Source organism: Dipteris shenzhenensis, chromosome 25 (genome assembly GCF_047967505.1).
Source record: "Dipteris shenzhenensis isolate YYH24624 ecotype China chromosome 25, Dip_SZ_1.0, whole genome shotgun sequence".
Classification (NCBI taxonomy): domain Eukaryota; kingdom Viridiplantae; phylum Streptophyta; class Polypodiopsida; order Gleicheniales; family Dipteridaceae; genus Dipteris; species Dipteris shenzhenensis.
In genome coordinates this window covers 53535579-53541811 of record NC_141620.1, presented here as the reverse complement: position 1 = coordinate 53541811, position 6233 = coordinate 53535579, and the positions used below count along the sequence as shown (strand labels likewise).

Sequence of the window (6233 nt, the reverse complement as noted above, 5' to 3'; positions counted from 1 at the left end):
TGACACAACAAAGAAAGCATGGTTCTTGGTCTTAAGTAAAGGAAATCTCATTCTAGTGATGACAAAGAGAGAGTTGGAGAAAGATTTCAATGTACTATCACTGTCTTACATGTCTCAAATGTCTCCCATTATGGTCTTGCATCCCATCATTTTATTCTATAGATTTCAATGTACTCACTATCTTACATGTCTCGCATTATGGTCTTGCATCTAGTCATCTCAGCCTCTACCAATTCTTTATTCTAAATCTTTCATCCAACATTATGAGTCTGTAGTTCTATAAATCCCCTAGTAGTCGTTCATCTTCTATGTCTCACCCACAGCAAACACTTCTTCCACTTTGCTCTTCTTACCTTACTCCTCTCCTCAAGCTTGCTCCTTCCATCTTGCCCGCAGCCTTGCCTCCTCTTCTCAAGCATACTCCTTTCATCTTGCCTTACCTCCTCTAGTTACCTTCCTCACTCTCGTTACCTTCCTCACCTCGTTCATCTTCTATATCTTTCCTCACTCTCGTTACCTTCCTCACCTCGTTCGTCTTCTATATCTCACCCACAGCAAACACTTCTTCCACTTTACTCTTCTTACCTTACTCCTCTCCACACTTCTTCCACACTTCTTCCACTTTACTCTTCTTACGTTACTCCTCTCCTTAAGCTTGCTCCTTCCATCTTGCCCGCAGCCTTACCTCCTCTTCTCAAGCATACTCCTTTCATCTTGCCTTACCTCCTCTAGTTACCTTCCTTACTCTCGTTACCTTCCTCCTCTCATTTCATTTTTATGGATCTTTTTAAGGTAATCGATTCTGTCGAACAAGCCATTAGCAGCATCAAAGAATGGATTACTGAGAACCAAGGAAAGAGAGAGGAGAGAAAGAAAAATCCAGCTCCATTAACCTAGTACGAGAAGGATGACTTTGCTTGTCAGAAGGGCTTAGAGAAGTAAGAGGAAAGAAAAATAAGTATGGCTACTACTGAAATAGATAAATTGCAGTCATATAGGAGAGAGTTAATAGACTTTCAAAGCGAGATATCTTCATGTGTGGCTCGTTATGGAAGATTTTCCCCCCAGGAAGCGCAAGCCATTCGGAATAAACAAAGTGTTATGCGGGAGAAAATTCATCAATTCTTACTTCTCTTCTATAATTTTAACTACATCGATGAGGATGAGATGAGCTCAGCTCTTGAATGGGTTATTTAGGATTTGTGCGATAAGGTCCACATACCTTAGGGTGAGCACCTTCCCTTATAGGTATCATGTCTACTGCCACTTTTGGTGAAATTCCTTTCATCTCTTTGTATGACCATGCTAGGCAGTCACAGTATTCCATAATGAGTTCTTTGAGTTTGATTTCATCTTCTTGACGGAGCTATTTCCCAATGAAAACCAATTTTTCTTCCAACACTTATTTCATTAATTTTGGACTTGTCAATGTACAAATTCATTTTTACATATACTTTTGGACTAGTTTTCAGATAAAATTTAAGAAAAATCCAATCTTCAAAGCACATATAAAAACATAAAAACAAGCATTTTTTTATATATTTTTTAAGGACATGAAACCAAAATTATAAAATTTAACGCAGCCTAGATAAGTTACATGAAAAAATAAGATTCGGTTGTTGTAAACTCTCTTAATATTTAATGGTGTTAATAAACACCTTCAAAAGTTAAGCTTGAGATAAGTTACACAAAAAAGAGTGGTTTAATAATTGTAAACTCTCTTCATATTTATAATAGTGTTTAGCAAACACTTTCAAAAGTTACAAGTGGAAGTAGCAAACTCTCACAATATTTATAATTTAGGTGTTGAAAAACACCAAAAGTTACAATAAGACTCTCATTGGAAGGCAAATTACACCAAAAGTTACAATAAGACTCTCATTGGAAGGCAAATTTATTTTCAAGACTACAGCCATTCAATTTGATGAATTTTCTATTTTCAAGTCTTTTCAAACATTCCCATGTTTCCCTTAATGTAGCTACTATTGTAGATGGGGTAGGAGAGTGAAGATCAATGGGGATAGAGTTCAGTGCCGCTGAGGCTCTAACATTAGATGGTTCACCCATGTCTCTATCCTGACTTATGGACTCTTTTGAGCTAGATAATTCACCTGGTAGTTGTTCTTGCTAGGAGTGAGAATCAACTTTTGCACTTGCTGACCTAAGCTAGGTATGGAGGTCGACAAGATGGTATTTGAGGCACTATATTTAGGCTTAGGGTGAGCATGTAGGACTCTTCCTGATCTCAAGATCATGTGTTCATTGGAACAATTGAGGCCCCAATTCTAGCTTAAGTCCTCCTCGAGACAGGGTTAAGGGACGGCAGCCCCTTGTGGCTTTTTCTTGATTTTTGTGTTCCCATAGCTATCCCTATGGCTATGGGGATAGGTCTATGGAAATGACCCATTGGGATAGATCTATGGCAATGACCCATGCACATAGTGCTATGGCAACAACTCATGGAGATAGAGTTAAGACAATGATCAGTGGGGATAGGGCTATGGCGATTACTCGTGGGGATAGCATTAAAGCAATGACCCATGGGGATAGGGCTATGGCGACGACCCATGGGGATAGCGTTAAAGAAATGACCCGTGGGGATAGAGCTATGGCAATGACCCGTGGGGATAGCAGGTTGGTAGGATAAAGCTAAGGCACTGGTTCAATGCTTATTTGACTAGCGAGATAGCTGACTAATAGTAATTAATTAAGGATGCATTCAACTCCATGGTGAAGGTATTTACATCAATATGGTTTTGGATGAGTTTCTTGTGACCCTCAAAGATTTTTTCACATTCCTTTACTAGCATCACCATAAACTATCTAATTTCTACTTATCCTCTTTTCTTTATTTTTCTTTTCTTTATTTTATAGCTTAGAAGCCTTTCCTAGAATCCCCTTTCTATAAACCTCTTTGGCCATAGTCCTCATTTTAGGGGTTTGTACAGTGTATTATTAGACTTCTCTTCATTTGATGACTCAGACAAACAAAGCTCAAGATGGTGCCACAACCTTATTGGGATCAAATACTTCCAAGCAAAGCCCTCAATGAAATATAATCCATAAAATGGATTTTAAAGAAACTTCAATGCGGAGAAGCAAGACAAAATGTCATGCACAACTCTAGACGTTCAAACGTGGCATTACAAAGACATAGTCAAATGAGAATCTATTAGAAGTCCCACTCAAATCAAATATGGGACTTGAGGAGCATGAGAATGCATTTTACTTACTCTGCTAACACTAACACCACTAGGATCTTACATCATCCCCCACTAATAACTTAAACCTTAGATTTTTCTTTTCCTTTTTCTTATTTCTTCTTTGAATCATCACAAGTCCTCATCTCGGCTCACTCAAAACATGAGGTACTAGTTCCAAAAGAATCACTCATCCATACATCCAACAACCATTCCATAATGAGCCACTACATCCCTCTGTTGTAGTGGACCAAAAGAGGATTTAGCCAGGTGCACAAAAAAGACTACTTTGCATGATCTTCATTGACAATAATTCAAACAACCATGAACATTGCACAATCTAGAGGAATGGATCGAGATCAGGAAGGGGGAGATGTTAACCGATTGGTTAACAATATGCCACTGGTGGTGGTTAGTGATGTGATTTGATCCGTAGAGCCAATATTGTGTCTTGGAGCTAGATGGCACAACAGGATGGTATAAAGAGATTAGGTTGGACCTCCTTTCAAAAGGTGATATATATAAAAGGCCAAATGGTTAACTTTGGTCTTCATTATTGTATGCACAAGTTTGGAATAGAAGCTCCCTCTTCTCTTTGAAGAGTGTCTTTGGGTGTTCTCTTGTTTCCCTTGTAGTGCCTTTGTGTTTGCCACTCCATCCCCCTTCACTCTTCTCTTCCCTTCTGCTTGTCCCTCCCTTCTCCCCTCTCTTCTCCCTTCTTCCCCTTCCCTCTTTCTCTCATGGAAACACATTGCAACAATCTGGGAGCCGCTTGAGTGACACATGCGGATGGCTCATGCTTTGCATTGCTCTCACAAGGAGTAGCTTGGAGTGGATGCTCCATTGGCATTGTGATGCTATTGCCACCTACTTGGTTGGGTCTACCAAATCATTCAATCCACAATCACTCAAAAAGCTTAGCCTAAAATTATTGAATCCATCTCATGACCTCTTCGCAAGTTCTCACATAGAGAGGCCTCTAGCCAACAATCCTGAGAGTTCTAGGATTTGGGAATCTTGCAAGATTCATGGAGAGTAAAAAGTTGTAAAAGATATAGCACCCATAGTAGTTTGAGACATAGATCTAGTAGCACTACTTGAAGTGCAAAGGGTGCATTGCACTTATTGCACCTGGTGATTCTATAGCTCAAGGCTCATATAGGGAGATAGTAGACATTGTACAGATGAAGAACATTCCAAAATTTTCTTTATTCCCTCAAAGGATTTACTCGTGGGAAGTACATGTGGTTAGCTAGAAAGGTCATCTTTTATGGGTTAGATCAATAGGATTTGAGCCTGTGAATGAGGGATTCTGTACGAGCTCAATGAATTGAATTATAAAGATTTTGGATGTTAGATCAGATTAGTTCAAGATCACATTGATTGGGTATATTGAACAAGTTAAAGGCGTAGTTTGTTCAAGATTCCCCTACGTGTTCTCTATGGGTGATGATAAACAAGTCAAATGTTGGGAACTTGAGTACAAAAAGGCTATATGCTCATATCATGTACATTTAAGTGCAGTTTATTACCTAGTTCTATATCCAACACTAGATATTATTTTGACCAGAGGGTGGGATTCAATTTCTAGAGTTTGGGAGATGCATACAAAGTCCTAATTTTATTCTTTGTCAGGACATCAAAATATTCTTTGCTCAATTATCACCCAAGCCACGGGTCCTCAACTTTGACTAGATCGATACCACCATCAAGCTTTGGGATCTCAGAGCAAGCGAGCCCATGCCAAGTCTCACATTTCACAAGAAAATGGTGCAAGAACTTGCAATTGATGCTCTTGAGGCCGATTTTTCATCTCCTTGTGTGGACAACGTAAAAAATTTCCATCTTTTTGGCATAACATGTTCTCTCTATAAAGAACCATTGTCAACTACATGGCTATAAATGGAGAGGATGTTTTGTGTTGAGATATCGAGCTCCACTCGTGATATGCCAGGGTGACCGTTGTGCATTTACGTCACCGACTTGTTAGCTGCAGATGCGGTTGGTACACCGCCCATGAATAATAGCTGGATGACAGCTATCCTTATGTACTCTAGTTCGCGGCTCAATTAGTATGCCACCTTAGTTAGCTGAGTTTGGTTTGAGACCCACATATAGGGTTCTTCTATTTCTTTATACTAGAGTTCTTTTGGCTTTCACAACTAAGAAGAGAAAAACTGTTTTTAGCCTCCACCTTTGTGTGTATTCCCCCATTGTGTATGTGAGAAAGCCGCAAGTGAGAGTCCTTCCTTCTCTCCCACTATCTTCACATGGTATCAGAGCCTGGTTCGTGGTAAGGAGCTCAAGAAAGCAAACCAAGTTCATGGTGTCCTAGTAAGAGGACTAGCGTTGCTTTCCTTTTTCGAGTTTGGGAGCAAATCTCTGTAGGTAGCACAACTAGAAAGTGCAAGAGTGCATTGCCTCAGATTGAGATGCCCTTCGCGGTGTGGCAAGAGGGCAGTATATGTTGTGGGTAGAGGCGAAGCCCTCGGTGACTTTATTTTTATGAGTCGAGGCATTTCAGGGCCCATTTTGGAGGCAAAAGTTCTTCGCAAGCACTGAGAAAAAGGCCTTGTTTTTGCTATGCGACCACTACTTTGCAGGTCAGTGAAAAGTTGCCGTAGAAATTGCATCATATGCATGTGCATAGATATACTGGGAGTTACAGAATCATCCTTTTTGCCTGTTATGCAAAATTGTCACTAGGAAGTGACTGTGTGGTCAAATACCACTTTCGTAAGTTTTGCAGATTTGGCCTTGTGAGGCAGAAGCTGTGTTTTTTGCAGTGACAGAATATTTTGCAGTGTTCTATAATGGCTCTGATTCTTTTTCATAGATTGTCACTGAAAAGCTTGACAAGAACAACTTCCAGGCATGGAAGTTTAGAATGATGAATTTCCTTATGGGAAAAGGCTATTGGGAGTTCATTATAGGAAATGAAGAAGAACCAGTTCTTCCTAATGTTCCCAATCAATAGGAAATGCAGGCATTTAAAGGATGGCATGAAAGAGCCAAAAAAGTTATGTACTGGCT

General features: G+C 39.7%; 1 pseudogene; it reads left to right on the top strand.

Moving 5' to 3' along the window:
- The first annotated feature begins 2500 nt into the window (after window positions 1–2500).
- Window positions 2501–5125, top strand: LOC147886065 (pre-mRNA-splicing factor PRP46-like; annotated as a pseudogene).
- The last annotated feature ends 1108 nt before the right edge of the window (window positions 5126–6233 follow it).